Raw genomic sequence first — 12022 nt, 5'->3', positions numbered from 1 at the left:
ATGAAATAAGCATATTTTGTATATACGTGAAAAATTATGCTTATTTAGATTCTTTTTGCTTGATAAGGCAAGACTATAGGATATATGAATTAAGCTTGAACCCTTATTGAATAGAATTTTCCCTTAATTCCTAAGGGTTTATTTTGATTATTCTTTTCATTTTTATATTTGAAAGCAACTTTAGAATAATCATCTATTTCTTCATCTAAGTAGGCAATTTTCAATATTTTCTCAATCTTTTTTCTTTTCAAGAATAGCATGATAATTTTCTAACCCCTTTAATTGTTTTTCTATTCTTTTGTTCTCATTCTTCAAAAATATTTTATGCTTAGATGCTCTAACTAGAAACTTGTGCATTTTCAGTAAAGTCTTTTCTAGTTTTTCATACGACAACATGCATTTAATATTCGATTCAGCATATGATTCAACAAAAGAATTAACACAATAATTTTAACATGAATCATTGCATGCTATGTCAATAGTAATATCACAATATTCAACAGATGATTCATCAAGTAATGTGTTAAATGAATCAACAGATGAATCATCACATGCAATATTAATTAAACTAGAAGGAGAAACATATACCTCCTCGTTGGTTATTGATGTATACTCATGATCTGCCACTACCGGATCATTAAGACTTGGAGCATTTGGAGTGGCAATCTCCTTTTCCTAAGTCTCTCCATATTTCCTTTCTAGCTCAACCCAGATCTCCTGTGCATTCTGACATGCCACAAAATCAAAAAAAATATTAGAATCTAATGCAAGATATAACATGTCCATGGCATATGAATTTGCATGCATTAACTTAATATCATTTTCATTCAAGGGCATACGAATCCCATTAACAATCACCCACCCGGCCATCCAATCCATTGATTTTATAAATACGCTAATTCTAATTTTCCAAGCGCTGTAATCAACACCACAAAATACATTGACTGTCCCTCGCCAAATGGTGATACACCAAATTAAGTCATTGTAATATTTTACAAAAACATTTAAGTCTAGTGCAACGAGGCTCTGATACCAAATGTTAGCTTTGGTGTATTCCCAAGAGGGGGGTGAATTGGGTATTTAAAAATTACTTCATAGGTCAATCGGTTTAATAGCAGTATTACTCAACCTAAGGTCTGTTTATGCAATTATAAACCCAATCATTCACAATAGTAAAATATAAACATTCATGTGCTGGAATTTAAAAAGCGAAAATTAAAAGCATGCACAAGAAATGTTATCGGAGTTCAGCTAGCTGTGCCTACGTCCCCGCCTTTAGCTCACAAACCCGAGAATTCCACTAATGCTCACTTAATGGGTGGAGCGGCACCTAATACAACCAGGTCAATTAGCACAGGGCCGACCTCAACCTTTACAAATTCTCCTTGTAGGGCAAAGAAGGCCCTAGGTCAAATTCACAAGGCTGACCCCAACCTGATCTTTCTGGGCTAGATCAAGTCCCCTCAGGTCATGCCTGGAATATAACAGTATTTATCACAATCAAACTAATATAGTGATTATGCTTTCATGTAAAGCAGATATGTACCTAATACACACAATCACATACACATCAACAGTATAGGAAAAGTAAGCTTAGTGATATGAATATATGTGTAAATAACACTCAACAAGATATTATCACAATAATGTTCAAGAGTGTTCTAAGCAAGTTGTATCTTTGAAACGAGCTAAATGAAATCTCAATAGTAAATTAGGGTTTCAAAGATGTTAATCAAATATTCAAACTTAACTCAAAATATGTTCCTTTATTGTAATGAGCACAAGAGTAGTTTTAAAATATTTTAGCTTGTAGAAAAATATTTTGCACACCAAAATCGAAGCTATGGGACACTTGCAATAACAATGCAAATATCCTAATCTTGCTAGTTTATCCCAACAATGATTTATAATGTGAAATCAGTGGGATAAAACTATGTCAAACTCTCTAAAAATCAAACAAGCAAATGGGAGTTTTTAGAAAAACCTAGCAATCACAAGCACACTAAATATGCTCTCACAATCTCAAAATGTATCAAGGGAATGAAGATATGAGAGTATTTGGGCAAAATGATATTCTGAGATGGAGAGAATTTTTGCTAAAGATTTTGGCTAATCTCATCTTAATTTTTCAAATGAGCCCCTCTGTAGAGAGAATGGTAAAATTATAATCGTTGGGGGACACATAGAGCATTCTTAAATTTGTTAAAAAAGTTTAGAAAAATTAACCCTGTTTAATCAATTTAACCATGATAAAAATTTAATTAACCCGAGAAGGTTTGGGTGCCTGGCCTGAGGTTCCAGTGCCTGAATAGACTCGGCCAAAAAAGCATTTTTAAAAAGTTTGTTCACTCGAGCCTAAGTTTGGTTGCCTGAATAAAAGTCAGAAACATTTGTCGCGCGGTTCAAGTGCCCAAAACTAAGTTCGGTCACCCGAGGCCTTTTTGAACGCGAAGGTTCGGGTGCCCGAGGTTGTGAAAAGTACCCTGACAAAGGTTTGGTTGCCTGAAGGTGATACATTAATTCTTGGTTCGGTAGTCCAAACCTAAGTCAAACTGCAAACTTTCTAGCAGTTCAGGTGCCCAGGAGTTTAGAACTGTTGGGGTTCGGTCACCCGACCTCTCACATGTTTGCCTATTAAGTCCAATTTTTAATTCAATTATTTCCCTTGATAATATATGTGATATGGGGACTATTTTGTTCATTTGTGTAGGGATCTAAGGTCTTTCTATCCTACAAGAAAAATCAGGTGTCGGTCAACCAAAGGTCGACTGAAGGGTGCCCTAAGGTCATTCGGTCCCTATGGTCAGTCTATGGCATTTCTGAGCTTACGGACCTACATGCATGACATGTAGAGGTTATTACAGACCATATCCCTAGTTACTATTATAGACCCATATTACATTAATTGACTTTACAATATGAAATAGAATCTTCAAGTTCTTCAAGCTTCACTTCAGGTTGCCGCATGCCATTATATGAGTATTTGCCAATAAGAACTTCCACACAAATTTGGCAACCATTAAATACCTAAGTATTTGTCATAATCAATATAGGGTATGACCCATGGGGTCAACAATAAGAGTCTTAAGTACTTTTTCACCCAGAAGGAGTTGAACATCAGGATGCGGAGATGACTTGAGTTGATAAAGGACTACAAGTGTACCATCAGTTACCACCCAAGAAAGGCTAATGTGGTAGCCGATGCTTTGAGTCAAAAGTCAGTGGATGCGTCAGTCTCAACAATGGTAGTTCAGCATCAGATCAGGATGGACTTAGAAAGGTTGGGTGGGGAGTTGGTGGGAAGAGATCACCAGGTATTCATTGCTAGCCTGGTAGTTCATTTGACCTTACGAGAAAGGATCAAGGCAGCTCAGACAAAAGATGCAGAGCTGGTAAAGATTGTGAATGGCGTATAAAGTGGTTTAAGGATAGATTTCAATGTCTCGTACGATGGGGTGTTGAGGTTCTTCATCAGAATATGTGTACCGAATGATGCCAATGAAAATTAGGAATAGCTTCCCAAAAGGGAGGGTGAATTGGCTTTTTAACACTTTCACTTTAGTTCTTTTAAAATCCTTAACTTCTTTTGTGATTTAACCAATTCTTTGACTTGTTTATTTATTTTTTCAATTAATCAAGAACAATCAATCAACAACACAATTAAACATTCAATCTTCAACCACACTTTGAAAGTAAAAACAATCAAACAATTAATCACAATTTCCAAACCAACACAACCAATTTGATCGCCAAATATAAATTCACTTCGGCACTATAAGATTAATGGAAGCATTCAAGATTAGCATATGTAACTTTTAGCTTTTATGTTGTGTTCAGCCCTATAGTAAATATGAGTTTGAACAAAGCCCTGTATACATGAAATTTCTTCTTCAATATAAAAATCAATTACTCTTTCCAAACTTTAGAATTCAAATAAACTCTTAAGTTAATTTATCTTTGGGGTGTTTAGCCAAGTAACATACTCCCGTATGGTTTCTGCAAAGAATGGTTCAACCAACGTACTCCCTTTAGGTTTCCGCAACCCAATTCAAAATCAAATGTTAAGGTTTACTTGATTTCCAAATATACGTAGTTTATATGATTTTAAAACCATCCACACAATTTTAATAGGTACTGAAAATAAAGAATAGGGAAAGAAAGAGTGAGACGGAGATTTTTACGAGGTTCGGCTTATACCCAGCCTACGTCCTCGCCTTTAGCAAACCACCAAAGGATTCACTAAACATGTTCCTTTAACGGGCGGAACTAACCTTTACAACACTCCCTGGGTAAGGCTAGAGCCCGCCTTCTCCAAACGATATTCCCTCATCCGGTCACTCATTACATAGGCCAGAGCCCGCCTCTCTAAGCAATATCCCCTTACTTAGCCAACGATCCAAACAACCCTTGGAATCTTCAATCTACAAGAAATAATTCAAATAGATGTACAAATAATGCTCACACAAAGAGCTAATTAGTACAATTTACAAACTAATATACTTCAAATTCAAAATATCAAAAGAATGAAGTAAGAAGCTCTATGTAAATATCAGTGGATTACTTCTCTTTGATGAGGATCAAGAACTTAAATCAGATTCTTCAAAGAAGTTGTAAAAGCTTAGAGATTTCTCAAAATTTTCACAGCAATTCAGAGCTTTTAAAACAAATAGCAAGAAGCTTTGAGTGAAAGATATCTTGAAGGGATTTTCAATGCTTGGTATATTTTGATTCTTATAAACCATGTATATATAGGCTTCAAAAACACTTTCATTCATGCTCCCCAAGTTTATTTGGAGTGCCCCCAAAGCTTCCAAAAATATTAGGGCGCAAATCAATTAGATTTGAAAAAGAGAAGTTTGAAAAATATGCATGTTGCTGTACTTCGGTTGCCCGAAGTGCAACCTCAGTAGCCTGAGGTACGTTCAGGAGCCTAAAGACACAAGGTCAAGTGCCTGAAGGTACACTGTCTTGTTTATTTGCTTCAATAAAATCTTCAGTTGCCTGAGGATTTATCCTTAGCCGCCTGGACAGTATAAAAATGCTTTCCTTCTTTCTTTTTCAAAGATATTTAGTTTCTTTGCTTTCTTACTTTTGAAAAATATTTTCCAGGGTATTAAAATAAAGTCTCTAAGTCCACCTTTATCCCCTAATGAGCTTCATTTCATTCACAATGACATTTTTAACTTTGAAGTACTTACATGAAGATTTCCTAACAATATGAACATTTCTTGTTTTTTGAAACTTCATGATCATCTTGAAGCCTTAGATTCATTTCATCTTCAGATATCTTTGTGCTTCTCGGTTTGATCACGTCATGACACACCATACATCTTTAAGCTTGATTCATTTCATCTTCAAATGTCTTTGTTGAGTTTGGCTTTTTCAGATCCCTAAAAACATCATTACTTGAACACATAATGTCATTTACTTTTTCGTCATTTGTTATCATCAAAACAAGAGGTGAAAGTCTTATTAGGCTAACAGCCAAGATCAAACGATTCATTATGGATGAGGTACATCGCTCTCCCCTTACAGTGCATCCAAGGAGCACAAAAATGCACATGGATATGCGGGAATCTTTCTAGTGGAATAACATAAAGAGGGAGATTTCCAGATTTGTAAAACAGTGCCTGATATGTCAATAGGTGAAGGTCAAGCACCAGAGGCTAGCAGGACCATTGCAACCACTTCTTATTTCTATGTGGAAGTGGGAGCACATTTCCATGGACTTTGTTACGGGATTGCCATCAACATTTCATAGACAGAATGCTATATGCGTAGTTGTTGACTGACTGATGAAGACTACTCATTTCATTTCGATTAAAGTCAATTACTCCATGAATAGGTTGGCTTATGTTCAGGAGATAGTCAAATTGCATACGGTGCCGGTGTCCATCATTTCAGATAAGGATCCACAGTTCACTTTCCGATTTTGGAAGAGTCTATAGGAAGCATTGGGATATTAACTTACTTTTAGTATTGCATTTCACCCACGGACCGATAGACAGTCCACAAGGACTATTCATTTTCTAGAGGATATGCTATGGGTGTGTGTACTAGATTTCAGGGGTAGTTGGATTCCATATCTGTCATTAGTTGAGTTCGCATATAATAACAGTCATTAAGCCAGTATTTGGAATGGCGTCGTATAAAGCATTGTATGGTCGAAAGTGCCAATCTTCATTATACTGGGATGAGGTTGGTGAGTGGCAGATTTTGGAGCCAAAACTTGTTCAATAGACCTTTGAGAAGGTCAAGCTCATCAGGGAAAGGATTAAAGCAGCACAGAGTCAGTAGAAGAGTTATGCGGATACACGCCGGCAAGAGCTGGAGTTCAAGATAGGAGATGTGATATTTTTTAGGATTGCTCCGATGAAAGGAGTGATGAGATTCGAAAAGAGGGGTAAGCTAAGCCCTAGATACATTCGGCTATTCGAGATTCTAGAGAGGGTTGGTCTGGTGGCGTATAGGATAGCATTACCCCTAACATTGTCTAGGATCCACGATGTGTTCCACGTGTCCATGCTGAGGAAGTACATCCCAGATTCTTTGCACATAATTAGTTATGAGTCTTTGAAGCTCGAGGACACTTTGGAATATGACAAAATACCGGTTCAGATTCTAGACTATAAGGAACAAGAGCTACGTACTAAAAGAATTCTGCTTGTGAAGGAACTTTGGTGTAATTATGCAATTAAGGAGGCTTCATGGGAACTAGAGACAGAAATACGTCAGAAGTATCCATGGCTATTCATAGAGGCTCAGCATTAAACAGGTAAGTGTGATAGTAGGCAAGTGTTTGGTTTTGTATATACAGAGTGTTTAGAGTAGGTTGCTTGGTTTATCTGTCATTTCTTGTTTTAATATATGGATGGTGTTTGGGAGAGTTTTGTATAGGTATTGTAATTTCCCAAGACATTACGTGTAACCACGATATTCCTCCGCCACAAGTGAGGGTAATTAATAAACTTGGGATGGGGTTGCTATGTGGGTGGCGACCGGCTCTTCCTAGAGTTAGATCAGCAGATCAGTGATAATCTAGTGGATATGATGAAAGTCAGTTAGTAAATTTTGAGGACGAAATTTTTGTAAGGAGGGGAGAATGTAGTAACCCAAACCACGGAAATAAAGAAATAAATAAAAGAAAAAAGAAAGGGAACGAAAATAGGGTAATTGGTTTGGCACAAGACCAAACCGTCGACAATGTTGTAAAGCCTAGAAAAATTGTTGACGGTATTCCTGCCGGCTGAGTTGCCTAAAGGCTAAGTAACATAATTTTTCTTTATAACTCTCATTTACTCTATCTCTCTCTCTCTCTCTCTCTCTCTCTCTCTCTCTCTCTCTCTCTCTCTCTCTCTCTCTCCTAGGCCTCTCGGATCACCTTCAGGTACTCCTCGATCATCTCTCCCTCCTCCCAGCACGTAGGCCATCGATCTTCAGCAAATTCAAGTGACTAGGTTTCGTGGTTTTGAAGGTTTTAGGCAGTTTCTTTAGGAACAGATAAGGGGATTAGATTATGTCAGTTATTTTTGAAATATGAACTTATTAAATTGCAATATATGTTTACAAAAATGGTATACATGATTTTCTAAACGAATCAGGCATATCAAAATGGTTATTTTGACTTTAATGCATTTTTTGGGAAAACTTACGTGAATGGGTTGAACATCTCCTATTTTCAGTAAAATGTATAGTTTAAGTTAAATTAAACCCTGGAGATGCTCATACCTTTATTTTTAGTAACTTATATGCTTTCTAGACAGTTATATATATTTATGATTTATTAAATAAATATTGTGTGGCATGAGAATGGCTTAAAATGGCATAAAGAAATAGAATGTTTATACAGTTATGATACAGTATGATATGACGACTATAAGCCAAGATGTGAGGTGATGACTATAAGCCAATATGCAATATGATGGCTATACGCCGAGTTATGAAATGACGGTTTTATACCAAGACAGTATATAACAGATATTTGATAGAATTATGAACAACTTATGTTTCATACAGTTTATGAAAATGAATTATGACTTCAGTTTTATTATGTAAACTGTCATATATGATTTAAGAACCCTAAGGATATTAAATGTTATATTATGAGCAAGGTACCATAGCTATGTGTTGGCAATGAGTGCAATCATACAGGGATGGAAGTATGATGCGGGATAGTCAATTTGTGGCTTGGGTACAGTACTACTCCCGATGTAGTTCCGAGGGACCCCTCCCGATGTAGTTCCGGGTGACCCTCTTGATGTAGTTCCGGGTATAGGGTAGGGATAATCGTACTGACTACCTTTTTCTTACTTAGCTATGGTCAGCCAACGATATGCTAAGTCCAGCCTTCGGGCTGCACAACCCGTCATGGGGGGGAAGCATGTGGATGGGAAAGCATGACGATGCTACTTCAACAGTACAAGGTGATTTCTTTTATGCATATATGGGCATATTTACTATTAATGGGCTATACTAAGCCGATAGTACATTATTTAGAAATTATGTATTTTTAGTATTACAGGTGAGTATAGTTTTAAAATGTCATTTCAAATATAGTTAAATAATGGAAGTTTTATATTCACAGAAAAAATCATGTTAGCCACACACTGATGATAGTCTAATATGCCTTACTGAGAAGTGTCTCCCCTCATTATCCATCTCATTTTTTACGTCCTACAGGGAACCATGCCTAGGTCACCTTGGGGCTGGGACTAGATGGTTGATAGTAGTAGTCAGGGCTGGTGAGACACCAGCTATTATGTTTTGATATTTTGGGGTTGTAATATATTGGCAGGAAGTTCATATGTATATTTAAGGAAAGTTATAACTCTGGTAATATGAATGAGGTGTTTTCTTCCACCGTATGGTTTTACTTTCAATTATGATAGAACCACCTGGTTTTCCTTTGTTAGGGCGGGTGGAGGTACTATGGCATGAGAGTTTATTTTATTCACTAATAACACTCCGAACCCACTTTCGGGTTCAGGGCGCTACAATAATAGTCCAAGTAAGAAATTCAGTGGTATGTAAGTTTGCTTTGTGTAAGTTCAGATGTATTTAATTGTAGATTTACATGTAATGGTTTTTATGTTTGAGTGGGTTTTTGGAGAGTTTTGATTTGGTTATTATAATCTCCAAGAGTCGTTTCTGTAACCACAGTATTCCTCCACCATAAGTGTAGTGACCCAAAAAATTATACTAATTAAATAATGGAAAAGAAAAAGAATTAAAAGGGGTCAAAATAGGGTTCATCGACAAATACCCTAGTTTTGTCAACGAATTCCCTGAAGGATTCGTGGACGAGGTTAAGTACTCGTCGATGAATAAATACCAAGAGGGAGTGTTTTGGACCCATTGGTTCGTCGATGAGATCCTTGCCTTTGTCCACGAACTCACTTCTTCGACTCGTCGACGAAGCGACATGTCTCATCGACGAAGCCACGTGTCAAGATACCTATAAATACGCAAAAATTGGGATTTCAGTGAAAGAATTAATTTTTCCTTCTTTTTTCTCTCTCTACAAACAACTACTCTAACTTCTCTCTAGATTTTCGGCTCCTATTCTTTCTGGTTCGACGATAAGAAGCTACCATGGTGATCCTGGGGAGATTCTCTAAAACCTACTTCGAGCAGAATGTTGATTTGAGAAGTTTGGGAACCATCCAAGTTTAGGGTAAGTAGAATATTTAGGTATTTCCAGTATTACTAGGTTATCTGAGCCCAGATTTTGTGTTGTATGAGAACATACTAGTGTTTTGTGGAGTAAAATTAGGATGTTATGATTTTAGGGTTAGGGTGTTTTTAGGACCCTACAAGCATGGGTAGAGGACCTCAGCGGTTATTTTTCCAAGAACTCAGGTAAATTATAGTTTAGGAAATTTCAAATAGTTAGATTCAGAAAATGTGAGTATGATGATTTTCTTGGGAATTTAGTGTTTAGTGAGGAATTTGTATATATGTAATTATAGGATTTTGAGGTTGGTACGCCGAGGGCATAAGGGTTGAATTGGAGGCAAGCCTCCCAATCAGATAGGTAAAGGAAACATGCCATGCTACGAATTTAGGAATGTTTATCTGCAAATTATATGTTTTCCAAATTATTATCCAGTACGTAAATTATTTGAATATTAGAAGATACAGTTTTCAAAATATGGAATCTTTATTTATTTAGTTATGTGGCATGAGACATTATTAGATCAGTACAGAAATCCTACAGTTTTCAGATTACCATGATTTATAGTATTTATACACAAAAATATGTATTACCAGATTTTATAGAATTATAAATTATAGTGTATATACAGTCAAATATATTTTACAGATAGATATTATACATACAGATATATTTGCAGACAGATATTATACAGACAGATATTTTATAGCTTTTACAGATTACCATGATTCCTAGAATTTGAAAGTCATAACACTATGATATTACAGTTTATATAGTTCATATATTACAGATCAGTTATTACAGCTATTACAGTTCAGATATTAAAGTATTTTTAGAACAGTTTTTGGTATTATGGTTATTTTAGAAACATGATGAAATAGTAAGATGTACATATAGAAAATAGTATTATACAGTATCAGACCCTGATGAATTAGTTCAGATATCAGTAGAGCACGGTACCATTGCTATAATAGATCAGACTGCAGCCACACATCTCAAATAGTGCGTAGAGAATTCCGTCAACTATTCCTTGAGAGATTGCAGCCTCCTTAGAAGACTAGGTTGAGGGGGCCGATTTGATGAGGTAGATACCAGTACCGTGCCTTGGAGGGATTGCAGATGGTCGGCCTGAGGATGGGTAGAGTTACAGTTGACTTATCCTGACAGGCCAACCAGAGTTAAGTCCCACCTACAGGCCACACAATCCTGTCATGAGGAGTTAAATCATGACGTACAGTTTTCCAGGATAACTAACACAGCTATGTATATGTATATAGTTTTACAGAATATCAGCAGATATATTATGATACTAGAAGTATGAAAAGTAGAAAACTCAAATATTGCAGTTGTATTTTAAATTATAATAGATGCAAGTTGTACTGCATATCATTTTACCAACTTTTACAGTTTCAGATATTTATCAGTATAATATTTATGGAACTCAATTGCCATACACTAGTATAGCATATTTCCTCTTACTGAGCGTTGTCTCATCCCAATGATTTAACATTTTTCAGGTGATCCAGCTAGATGAGCAAATTAGGCTCGCCAATAAAGGGATTGTTGCATTGCCCTGGTTGTGGGGTAAATGTTTTCAAGGAGACATGTTCTTGGGTAGTTTTCCAAGGCTTTGGTGGATGTTATTGGGAGACCTGTTTTTTTTTTATATGTGTATTTTGGGGAATTTTAGAATTCTGGTATTGTTAATATGGATGTATAGTTTTATGTTTATCGCTGTGTAGGTGTGTTAAATAAACAGGGTTTCCTCAGTGTTCATTTGGGGCCTGAGATATTTTAGCAGATAATCCAAGGGTATCAAAGCAAATTAAGTTTCAGTATATAGTAAAGTTTATTTGAAAGAAAAAAAAATGGTATAAATTTTCAGGTCGTTACAGTTTGGTATGAGAACTCAAGTTGCTAGGTTCTGTAGACTCTAGAGTGCAGCGGAAAACAATACCAGAATATAGGAATGGAATTATGAAAAGAATAGAACAGAATATCATTGAGTTAATGTTATGGAATTAGGATGATAATTTAGGGTTCTGTTCTGCAATTTGGGAGCAGGAATTTCGGGGTGGTTTCTGTGATTTTCCTGGGGTAATGATTTCAGGAAAACCATAGTAAATTATCATCGGTTTATATTTTCATATGGTAGGACTAGAACCTAAATTAGTGATAGGAGATATGGGGTATTTTAGTTAGAGTAGAATTGTAAGGTTCGGATTCTCAAATTAATTTGGTATTATTGCACGATGGACCTAGGAGGTAGTAGTGCCCACCCTAGCGGCGATGTTGGAGCAAGACCGTCTAGCATGGGAGGCGGGGACTCAAATGTTGTATTACGCAGAG

Source organism: Malania oleifera, chromosome 6 (assembly GCF_029873635.1).
Source record: "Malania oleifera isolate guangnan ecotype guangnan chromosome 6, ASM2987363v1, whole genome shotgun sequence".
Taxonomy (NCBI): domain Eukaryota; kingdom Viridiplantae; phylum Streptophyta; class Magnoliopsida; order Santalales; family Ximeniaceae; genus Malania; species Malania oleifera.
This window is presented reverse-complemented; position numbering follows the sequence as displayed.